Source organism: Lepidochelys kempii, chromosome 9 (assembly GCF_965140265.1).
Source record: "Lepidochelys kempii isolate rLepKem1 chromosome 9, rLepKem1.hap2, whole genome shotgun sequence".
NCBI lineage: Eukaryota > Metazoa > Chordata > Testudines > Cheloniidae > Lepidochelys > Lepidochelys kempii.
The window spans coordinates 12,568,919-12,581,765 of record NC_133264.1 but is presented as its reverse complement, the minus strand read 5'-3'; positions in this window follow the sequence as shown (position 1 = coordinate 12,581,765).

Genomic DNA, 12,847 nt, shown 5'->3' with positions numbered 1-12,847 from the left:
GCAATTTGTAATCTCTACTTTAGATGCAGGGCAACGAAAGCCAGACAAAAGGGTAAACCAAGGGCTGGTTCAGCATAGGAAGAGAGAACAAGAGTGTTATTTATAGGCTCTTGGTCTTTCTTTTCAAGACAAAACAGCGGATTGGGGAAAAGCAAAACCCACCCCTTGAAAATAATTACAGACATTGTCACTAATCCCGCAGCTGACTCCTGGGCCAGAGCCTACCCCTACTTAAATCAGTGGGAATCTGCATGAGATTAAGCATCCATTCACATGCAGCCAGTTGCAGGATCAGGGCCATCACACCTGAACCTGAAAGACACTTGCTACCAGGCAAACTGCTGTGGACAACACTGCCATCCTGCCTGTCACTCAGACCTGTATCCTGGGCGTCAACTTTGACTCAGGTCTCTCTCAAAGTCCTCCCATCCAGATTATGTCTAAAGCTTGTTGATTCTTTCTGCATATCATCTCTAAGATACGGCCTTTCCTATCCATCCACATAGCTAAACTTCTCATCATCTCACATCTTGATTACCACCACATCCTTCTCTGTGGCCTTGACAAATGCAAGCTTGCCCCACTCACATCCATTCAGAATACCGTTGCTAATATCATTTTCTTAGTTCCAGGGCCAGATTAAGGCATAGGTAATTGAGACGTGCCTAGGGTCCAGCTTGTGGGAGGTCAATCTAAACTCCGCTCTGTCACCTGTTGCAATGTCACTCACTCGGTTTTGACCCCCAATTGCCTCCCACATCATGACAGAGGGCCAGCAGGGCCAAACCTGAGTGGACGGTAGGGCAGCCAGCTATGCTTCTTCTTGCCGCTGCTACTGAGGGGCTTGCTCCTGCGCCAATACCTGACCTGCTGGAGCTTTGCACTATCATCCCAGCACTGGATGGGGAGCTGCAGTGAGTGCCCGCACTGGTGAGACAGCTGGGAGAGGGGTGGTGGGGTTTGCCTAGGGCCCAGTGATGGGTTAATCTGGCCTTGCCTAGCTCATCACTTGGACCCCTCTATGTGCATCCCTCCCTTTTCTATCATATCAACATAAGATGCTTGTATCTTAAGCAGGACCAAGTATACCTAGACCATCTTTGTCAGGTGTTTGTCCAACCTGTTCTTAAGAACCTCCAGTGATAGGGATTCCACAATCTCCCTTGGATGCCTATTCCAGATCTTAACTATCCTTATAGTTAGGAATTTTTTCCTAATATGTAACCTACATCTCCCTTGCTGAAAATTAAGCCCATTACTTCTTGTTTTACCTTCAGTGGACATGGAGAACAATTGCTCCCAGTCCTCTTTATCAGATCCCTTAATATATTTGAAGCCTGTTATCAGATCCCCCCTCAATCTTCTTTTCTCAAAACTAAACATGCCTAGTTCTTTTAACCCTTCATCACAGGTCAGGTTTGCTAAAAAATTTTATAATTTCTGTTGCTCTCCTCTGGGCAATCTCCAATTTGTTCACTTCTTTCCTCAGGTGTGGCACCCAGAACTGGACACAGTCCTCCAGCTGAGGCCTCACCAGCGCTGAGTAAAGCAGGACAATTACCTCCTGTGTCTTACACACCATACTCCTGTTAATTCCCCCCAGAATGATATTAGTCTTTTTCTCAACTGCATCACATAGTTGACTCATATTTAATCTGTGATCCACTATAACCCCCAGATCCCTTTCAGCAGTACTGCCACCTAGACAGTTATTTCCCATTTTGTGGCTGTGCGTTTGATTTTTCCTTCCTCAGTGTAGTACTTTGCACTTGTTTTTATTGAATTTCAGCTTGTTGAATTCAGACCAATTCTCCAATTTGTCAAGATCCGTTTGAATTCTAGTCCTGCCCTCCAAAGTGCTAGCAACCCCTCCCAGTGTAGCGTCATCTGCAAATTTTATAAGCATACTCGCCCCGCCATTATCCAAGTTATTATTGAAAATATTGACTAGTACTGGACCCAGGACTGACCTTCGCAAGACCCCACCAGGTACACCCTCCCAGTATGACAGCAAACCTTTGATAACTACTCTTTGCATCTCTAAGGTGCCACAAGTACTCCTTTTCTCTTTGCATATGGTCTTTCAACCAGTTGTGCACCCACTTTACAATAGTTTTCATCTAGACCACATTTCCCTTGTTTGCTTATGAGAAAGCCATGTGGGACCGTGCCCAAAAGCCTCCATTGCCCTTCAGACAAGCACCTTTGTGCTTTGTCCCATGCCACCTCACACACTGGGGAGGCGCTCCTCATAAACATCGACAAAGTTACCTCATTATCCTCCTCCAAATCCCTCCTCAAAACTCACCTCTGCTGGGGTGCCTACAAAAAGCATGACAATGGTTGGGCCGCTGGGGCACTGTTACCACCACCTAGAGGGATAAGTTAAGAGTCCAGAGACTCAGTTGAGGCAGAAGAGTTTGGAAAAAGAAAATAGAATAGGGGGTAGGGCTGGGAAGCAGGAAGAGAGAACACAGGGAACAGGGAAGGACATGGAGTGAAGAGGACAGGGACCATAGTGCAGACAAATGGAAATAGGTAGCACAGCATGGGAGGAGTGAGAGCTGTGGGGAGCTGAGGGCAGTGGTGAGTGAACTGTAAGCGGAATAAGTTGCAGGGGGATAGACATTTGGGTTGGGAGAGACAAAGTAACACTGAGCCTGTGCTTATGTGCTGTGCTGAACTGGGGTCCGTATCTGGCAATGCTTTAAATTAATGTCCTCAAGCATTTGGGGCTCAAGCCAAAAGCCACTAAGTCAAGGGGAGTCCTTTCAGCGGGCTTTGGATTGGGTCCTTAGGGTACCTTCTGCTAATGGTCAGGCGCCTAAAGCTGAAGAAGTGGATTGCCTGGGCTGGTTCTGTATGGTGATGCCATCTAACAATATCCTTTTTTGGATACCGTCATGGGGCGTGGCACTCATCGCTGGCTGAGTTAGTCTCCTGAGTTGTCCCAACACTGGTCTCTGCTGGAAATGTGGCTTAGTCCTCTGGCCAAGTCACAACTAACTTAAAAGCCCTTCCAGGATAGCAGAAGTTCAAACTAAAAAGTCACAAAGAAATAAAAAGGTTCTTCTGTCCTTTGGGGCTTCTTTTCATCCCACCCTCTGCTCCTTTCCTAGCTCCATGCTGGACTACCTTCCACAGTCTCTTTCTCTATTCTGGGCTTGAGTGCTGGCCCCAGACTGGTTCTCCTGGAGTACCCTTTCCCCTGCCCGCCATAGCTCAAAGCCCACTGTAAGAGCCAGCCTGCCTGTGCTTCTAACTCCAGACACAGCTAACTCTCAGTCCTTTTATAAGGCCCAGGTGTCCATTTATCTATCTCCTTAGCCCCACCCCCTCAGGCTGGGAAGCAGCTAGTTGATTATGGACCAGATGTGGCTGGTCCCATTTCTTCTTAAAGGGGCAATCACCCTGTGACAGATACACTGAGCCTTTATTTTAGATTTTTTTTTCATTTAAATAGTATTTTTTTTATTCCCCTCCCCCTTGGCTCATGCAGAGTGACATTCACAGGGTAATTAGGCTTGGTGCAGGGAACTCTGCTGTGGGGGCTGGAGGAGAGGATGGAATTGCCCCCCAACCTGTAGTACTCTAGAACCTCTGTTCCAGACCCTGGACAGGAATAGTGGCGACAAGTCCTCTACTGGGATTTTGTGCCACTCGGTCCATATAAATGTGAGCCAAATGGTCCCTCCTCTGAGATATGTCCAGTGGCCTATGCTGGCCTATTTAAACACTCTTTGTGGCGTTTTGGGATGCAAGCGCCCACCCTCCACTCCTGTGCATGGGATGATGCACGGCTTATGTGGTACATGGGAGTCACCAGGAAGCCCCTCATATCTGGATACATTTCATCACCATGCACCAAGGATCCTGCTTATATGTCAATGGAAATTGCTATTGCAGTTACCTCTAAGCTATTATATCTGGGTCTACAATTCATTACAGAGAAGTCTGGGCAGCGTTATTCATGTTTTGGGTTTCTGCTCTCTCCGCGTCAGCATTCTGCATTTTATTTTGGCTGCCACAGTTATTATTCCAAACAAGTCTTTCTATGTGTTATTTTCCTAGGGTTGTGGTATATGCTCCAGGAACATATACTCTAGCTGCACAAAAGCTACGTACCAACTTCAATACATGTATGTGATTCAGTTGGTATTTAAATAGCCTATGGCGATGGTAGTCAGCCTCCAAGAGCAGGCGTGTTTATGGGAGCGTATAGGGAGCGACAAAATAATCACTTCGTGATGTGGTGGTGGTTATGGGGTAACACTGCAATCGCATGTGATGTTGCACATTCAGGAGCTACCGTCATGTACTGAATCGATGTGATCCCACCGATTCAGGGTAAGTCTACACTGCAGCCAGAGATATGACTGCAGCATGGGTATTCTAGCTCGCTTGAATAACAATGGCCATGAAGCCGTGACAGCATGGGCTAGCTTCTTGAGGACCTACCCAGGTCTAGGGCAGGGCTGTACAGCCTGCATTGCCGGCCATGCTGCCACAGCCTCACTGCTATTTTAACTTGAGCTAGCTAGATCCAAACTAGCTGGGTATGGCTTCCAGCCCTGCAGTCATACCGCTGATTGCAGCCTAGAACATGGGGGGAGGGATAGCTCAGTGGTTTGAGCTTTGGCCTGCTAAACCCAGGGTTGTGAGTTCAATCCTTGAGGGGGCCATTTAGGGATATGGGGCAAAAATTGGGGATTGGTCCTGCTTTGAGCAGGGGGTTGAACTAGATGACCTCCTGAGGTCCCTTCCAACCCTGATATTCTATGATTCTAACATGCTTGCTTCTGTTCCCTTCCCCCCAAAATTGCAAGGTAGAGACTAGTATCAGAGGGGTTAGTCTGGATCTGTAAAAGCAGCAAAGAGTCCTGTGGCACCTTATAGACTAACAGAAGTATTGGAGCATAAGCTTTCATGGGTGAATACCCACTTCTTCAGATTTCAGAGTAGCAGCCGTGTTAGTCTGTATTTGCAAAAAGAAAAGGAGTACTTGTGGCACCCGTGTTAGTCTGTATTTGCAAAAAGAAAAGGAGTACTTGTGGCACCTTAGTGACTAACAAATTTATTTGAGCATAAGCTTTCGTGAGCTACAGCTCACTTCATCGGATGCATCCAATACGTCTGTTAGTCTATAAGGTGCCACAGGACTCTTTGCCGCTTTTAAGTAGAGACTTTAAACCTCAAAGTCCTTAAGCACCCCCTTAAATTCTTTGCTGAGTGGGGATGGGATCACTCATGAGCTTAAAATTAATCATGTGCTTAAGCACCTTGATGAATTAGGGCCTTACCTAGCCAATGTATGTATTTAGTTATACGTTATATAAACACACAGCCAAACGTTTCAAAAGTGACTAGAGAACTGGGTGCCTCACTTTTTTGTTGCCCAACTTGAGACCTCAAAGGGGCTTGATTTTCAGAAAGTGCTGAGCATCCACCCTCTGAAAATCAGCATCATTTAAGGTATTTCAGATTGGGCATCCAGACCCACTAGTCATTTTTAAAATCTTGGCCACTGCTCGATAGATCTAAACACGTATTTCATATGTAAACTGGTTTGATCTGGGGGTAACACCACTGAATTCAGTCGAATCCCTCCTGATTTATATTGGTGTAAGTGGGGATCGGGAAAGGTTCATAATTGTTATAAATGTTCGTAACTTATTGCATTCACACAGTACAATAACTGCCTCATTAAATCAAATTAAAAAATGAAATATTTAGGGTAAGCTGTATATATATTAATATCAACAGAAATCACTCGCATGGAAACGCGCTCATCTCACATTCTGAGCAAAGTGACCGAAGGCTGTAAAGTGGGCAAGGCAGGGGTGATTAAAAAATAGATGGAAACTAAATGTACTTTATTACAAAAAGTAAAATGAGAAAGCTGTTACTTTCTGAAGTTCACTCAGCAGCTTCAACCGTCATCAATCCACAACAGCTGTGGACAGCTATTTAAGTCTAAGACCTCAACAGCTTAATTGGGGACTCATGCTAAAAGTTAACAGACCTGTGCCCAACAAGGTTAATACTGAGGTTAACAGTTTAGGATGCAAAGAAAATCACCCTGTGTTCCTTGCCCTGTGCATGAATAGCATAATTGCCTTGCTGCTACCAGAAGGTAGTCAAATCTTCTTAATCTGTGATCTATCCCCATGGAAAGTATAACCTATGGAAACTGGGCTTTCTTTATAAACATACATTTCTGCCTATCTCATTAACCAGCTAAGCAACCATGATGTTAAAGTAGGTGGTTGATAATATCACAACTGCTTCAACTCGTATTGTACTACAATAAGTATTAACATTTACTAGAACTTCAAGAAACAAAATTTGTGTGTTTTCATGCTTTGAAAAATTTTAGTTTCTGCAAATTCTTTGTTCAGAGCTTTTTTAAATCTGTCCATAAAGAAAGTGATGTTTCATAATGTCAGATTCTTTCAGTTTAAACTATTTTTAATTAATAATTCTTGTCTATTTTATTATAACAATAGCATCCAGAGGCCACAATCAAAATCAAGGCCCCATTGTGGAAGGCGATGTACAAACACATCTGAGACAGTTCTGGCTCCAGAGAACTTACAGTCTAAATAAACAAGAAAGACCAAAGGCAGGAGGAGAAAAAGAGATGCTGTGACTTGCCCAAGGTCACATAGAAAGTTGTTAGCAGTGCTGGGAATAGAATCGAAATCTTCCGATTCCCAGTCCAGTGCAGTATGCACTGGGCCATATTGCCTGCATGTAGAGTATGTTTAAGTTATTTAATGAGAATATTTGATATTCAAAATTCAAGATGTGTTAGTTAGTTCTGATTTGACAAACACATCACCTGTTATTGTTTCTGTTTTCTGAGTGGATGAGTTTAATTCCCAAAGTCATATTTCTGGTTCAGATTTACAGGTCAACTAAAATCATTCAATTTTTGCCTTAGATAAACAGATATATTTCTCCATCTGTAAAATGGGCATAATGATACCTGCTTTTGTAAAGTGGTAAAGCTTTCATAAAGTTTTTTGAGATCTCCTGGTAAAAAGCCCTCAATAAGGGCTGGTTGCAAAAACTTTGACCAAACCATTTTCCACTGAAATTGGTTGAAGTAGAAATGCTTTGCAAATCTTATTGATTTCACTAGAATATAGTTTTGGAGCATTTTTTTCTGAATACACAACTTTATTTCTGTACTTTATAGGAATAAATCAGTTTCTATGTCTCCCTTTGTGTGGTTAGCAGCTGTGAAACGCTAGCAGTAGATGTTAACGTTCCCTCCAAAGAGGTTTTGGCTTGGCCTCTGGACTTGACTCCAGAGTTATACTTCTAGAGCTATGTCCTCAAAGCCACAAATAGAAAGAAACCCCCCAATGAATGAAAAACAGACTTTACTGTGTTCTGTAACCATCTTCTTAGATTAAGGAAGGGAGATATTGTAATAAAACCATGTTTTTGAGACAACAGAAAATTACTAGATAAATTACAAACACACATGCACCTTGGAAATCAGGTCTAGACTTCTGGTCCTTTGCTTCAGAAAACACAGCCCCTAATCAAGCCGAAAGAGAACTCCTAGCTGATCATCTGGGTAAGTCCCTTTATCCTGTCTGTGAATCAACCTTTAGTGGGCAACATTACTCATTCTTACACACAAAGTCAGTACCCTGTAGGGCTGGTTGGGACTTTTCTGTTGAAATGACTTTTCAACAGTAAATGCAGTTTTTTACAAAATCAAAAGAGATTGGTTTGTGGAACTTAATCAAAATGTTTAGTTTCATATAAATTTGACACAAATTTGTGTTTTCCTGAGTTGCCCTAGTGCCTCATGGGAGGCATAGTTCAGATACCTGAGGCCCCTATTATTCTCCATGAGTTCAGCCTCTTTGAGTGAACTACATCTCCCTTGGGGCATAACAGTCTCCCTTGGCTGAATAATACCATGCATCGGAGGAGTCAGACGACCACTGCATCATCAGAGTTCCATGAAAAATTTTGATATTTCATCTTGATATGGGATGCAAACAAATTTCAAAATATCAGAATTTTCCAGGGGACACATATTCCAGTATCTACCAGCGTTAGCACATTACAGCGTACATATGGCAGGGCCTGATCAACCAATGTTGTGCAAAGAAGTGCATGGTGAGCAAAGATGCACCAAAATCTGAAGTGATTCAGAAGGAGCTCACAGAAATGCATCATAGAATGCAGAAAGCATCCCTGTGAGGAAAGGGCATATTCTATGTGTTTCATATACATAGATACTGTTAGATATTACGTACAAATTACATATGTGCACAGATTAATATACGAACATAGGCCATTTTCATATTATTCACTGTAAGAGCTAATATATGGGCCCAGATGTTCAGATGGTGTAAATCAATGTTGCTTCATAGGCTTGAGTCGAGATCCATTGATTTACCCCAGATGAGATTCTGGTCCATGATCTGCCATGACTCTGGTATATAAAACATATGCTACTTATATGGCATTCACATGTAAGTCGCGTATGTGAGTACCTGGCGATACTGACATGGAACCTTTCCCAAGTCCCCTGGCTTTGTTACACCTGGGATGTGTGGGTCACACATATTAGGTATGGGGACCACCCCATGTCACTGTTTACACAAATGCATGCATCATGCTCATTGGCTTCTCTGCCACAGTTCAAAGAAAACGCTCAGGATCCTTTTCCTGAACAGGCCAGGAAAGTATACCCCTGCTGGTATATTCTACATGTATGACTTGGGAATTGTACCCGTACATTCACCTCTTTGTTTTTTCTGGAATATTTTGGTGTAGCGCTACTCTCCCATCTCTATGACCTCATCTGTTCTTGCGGTCATGCTTATAGCCAGGCGTCACAGTATCTCAATGACTTCTGTCATTCCTCCATTATTTAATAAGGTCTATTATGTCAAGATTCTCTTCCTTTGCCAGGCATTGTGATTCACCAGTTCTTGCTTTCAAGCTTCTCGCAGTAGTACATAGACATTTAAGGCCTGATCCAAAGACGTCAGTGAGAGTCAGGTTTTTCCACTGACTTCAGCTGGCTCTGAGAAGGTATCTACAAACATTTGTGTATGAAATTTTGAAATTCGCTTTCTGCTGGATTTCTTGGATGTTTGTGAAAAGCAAACAGAAAAGGTGGGTGAATGAGGCTGAAGGAAACTCATTTAAATGAAAATGTGGGTAATTTTTTGTACATCATCTCTTAGGGTATGTCTTCATTGCAGAGTTAGCCTGGCCTTTCAACTGCTGTTCCCCCAGCCCTTCTCCTGTCCATGCACAAAGGCCTCTTTTCTAATTAAGTGATGCCTTCAACCTGCTACACTTGCTGGAATGGCTGGGGGTGTGGGTAAGAACCCTTGTGCCACTTTCACTCAAGCTTGTTTAGCCTGAGTCCTCACTGCAAAGTTACCACTGGAAACTCCCCCACATTACAGTGAGTACTCAGGCTAAATCACTCACGTGCTGATAGTCTTCCAGTGTTTTCCCACAATTCCCGTCCATGTACCCAAAAGGACAGAATCTCCCACAATTCACTGGGAAAGAGTCATAGAGTATCTCAGCTTATTGCAGCACAAAGAATCATGGGATGTGCCCCCAGAAGTCCTAGTGACACGTACGGAGAAGTGCAGCATTGATGAGGACACTTACTCAGGTAGGGCTTTGCAGAGTGGCTGTTCACAACTTTTAACGCTGGTGCTCAAACCCGGGTGCCAATCACCCAGGTTAACTCTGTGGTGAAGACACACCCTTTGCCTTTCTTCTGTTTCCTTGTCCAACATTTCCCCTTTCCTTTAGCGGAGCAAAGATTTAATGGGCCAAATTCTCAGTTTCACATCTGCAACCCTCTGATTTCCCAGATATAAGTGAGGGTAAAATTTGTCCCCCTTCCTTTACTGCATCAAGTGAGTCTTGCTGTCTCTTGCTTCTATTCTAAGGCCATGTCTGCACTACAAATTTTGCTGATACAAGTTATATCGGCACAAAGCCACTGCAGTTAGTATATCACTTGTGTGCATGCATTCTTGGCTCCTTGTGTCAGCACTGCATGTATTCACCAGGAGTGCTTGTGTTGATCCTCAGTGCACCACGGGAAGGTGTCCTAGTGTGAAACCCACCACTGTCTAGTGGGAAGTTTTGGCATTGCATGGAGGAGCAGAAATGAGCTGTGCAGGGCTGACTGGGAGCAAGGGGTCAACTTCCCAGCATGCAACTTTCTCCATCCCATAATGTCATCTATATCCCATAATTTTTACATCTTTTTAAAAAATCCCATGAATCCATGTAGCCCTCTTCACTGTCCACCACCTCTGAAAGAAGTGTGGAGCCTCCACAGCTCTGTACTATTGTCATGAGTGTGACAAGCACAGGACACATAATCCTCTGATATTTTCAGAGCTGCATGATGATTTCATGGAGCTGCATGACAATTTCGTGGAGGACAGATTGCTGTGGGACACAGAGAGAACCAATTCATGGTGGTTGGTGGCATTCACGGAGCAGCTGCAGATGGTGGAGCACATTTCCGAGCCCAAGAAATGAGCACTGATTGGTAGGATCACATAGTAATGAGGCTTGGGATGACAAGCTGTGGCTGCAGAACTTTTGGATGTGCGAGGTCACATTCCTGAATCTGAGTGCTGAGCTCGCTCCAGCCCTGCAGCACAGGGACACCAGAATGACAGCTGCACTGACAGTGGAGAAGTGAGTGGCGATCGCACTGTGGAAGCTTGCAGTGCTGGAAAATCATTTTGGAGGGGGAAAAATCCACTGTGGGGGCTGTTGTTATGCAACTGTGCAGGGCCATTGCTAATCTCTTCTTGGCAATGTGCAGGACACAGTGGATGGATTTGCAGCAGCTGGGTTCCTGAACTGCTGAGGAGCAATAGACTGCAAGCATATCCCTATTTTGGCACCAGACCATCTTGCCACAGAGTACATCAACAGAAAGGGCTACTTTTCTATGGTTTTGCAAGCATTGCTGGATCACTGGGGATACTTCACCAGCATTAATATTGGCTGGTCAGGAATGTTGCATGATGCTTGCATCTTTAAGAACACCAAATTGTTCAGAAGCCTACAAGCAGGGACTTTCTTGCCTGAGCAGTAAATTACCATTAGCAATGTTGAAATACCCACAGTGATTCTGGGGGACCCAGCATACTTGTTGCCCCCCTTGCTCACGAAGCCATACACTGGCAAGCTCAATAGCAAGTAAGAGAGTTTCAACTACTGACTCAGCAGTAGCAGAATGACAGTCAAATGTCCTTTTGGTAGACTGAAGGGATGCTGGCGTTGTTTACTCACAAGATTGGATCTCAGTGAAAAAAATCCTAATTGTTATAGCAGCCTGCTGTGTCCTGCATAATATCTATGAAGCAAAGGGTGAAAAGTTGCCTCTGTGGTTGAGGTGGAGCATCTGTCTGCTGAGTTTGAACAGCCAAACACAAGGGCTATTAGAAGAGTTCTTTGCAGAGTTATACAGCTCAGGGAGGCTTTGGAAGAACACTTTAACAGAGAGCCACAGTAATGCACTGTGGTGTACTACACACTATCTGGCCCTGCTGTTTTGTTGCTCATTAGGAATTGTGGGGGCTTCATGTACATCTATGAATGTAACACTGTCAATGCACCTATTAACTTTGTGGTGCTTGCTGTACATTTTTGGTTATTACACTATGTTTGTTGTGTGAGTTGTGTCACACAGTAATAAGTAAGTGGGTGCCTTCAATACCACAAGACATGGTATTCATTCACAATATATGCTTCCAAGATGAATTGTTCCAAATAATATAATTTTATTGAGTAACAAAACCAGTGCAAAGAAAAAGCTGTCCAGTTCAAAAGCAAATATATTAAAAACTTAATAAACAAATGGAACAGAATTTATTTAGGGGAAAGAACATTCATGTCCATTGTAGCTACACATAGAGCGTCCGTGGCTCTCACAGGTCAGTGTATGTGAAGCTGTGGTTGTCCTTAATGTTCCCTGGTGTGGAGTGGTAGGGTAAGTATGCGGCCCCTGATGCCACATGGACTATTGAGGAGGGGAGTAGGAAGGTGCTACAATGGCGTTCTCTGTAGACTGCAAAGGGAGGTGAGCATGAGATTGTTGATCCTGGAGGTCCACAAGAGTTTGCAGCATCTGTGTTTGCTGGCAGAGAAGCCCCATTATGGTCCTGGTGCATCTCCCTCTCCTTTTCCTGCTGGGACTCTTGGGCCTCTCTCCTGTCCACTCTTTCCTTCTCCAGGCTGTCTGCAGTATTCACCTCCAGGCCCTGTGTTCATGGTCTGATGCAGCACTAGCTTTCAGGATCTCCCTGAACATGGCATACCAAGTCCTCTTCTTTCTCCTCTTTATTTGGCTCGGACATTCCATGGGTGTCGAGGGGGAACTCCTCAAGACTGCAATGGCAGCAGCTACAGATAAAACACACTGACAGTATAGTCACAATGGAAAGTGAAAGTTAAGATTCAGATGTCCTTTGCTCCCCTAAAGTTTTAAACAAAACATGCTCATTGATGCTTCGGCTTTGGAGTGCTTGTGCATGGCACCACTCACAGCACCAGCCATGGTGACTATGGCCTGCCAGGGGGGGAAATGAGGAGGGAATTACTTGGCTGCATGAAACTATAAGCGTAGGGCAATGGCACTGAATACTGGCACCATTTTCAAGAGGCAGTAGATTTTAAGTGTGACAAAGGCACAGAGAGCAGAGCTGCTGCTGGCATCCCAAAGCACTTGGGCCCATATGCCACAAGACTGTTTACAGAAATGGTGCCTGCTGACATTATCACTGACTGGCATGGGAAAGTGTCCTACCACGGATGAAGA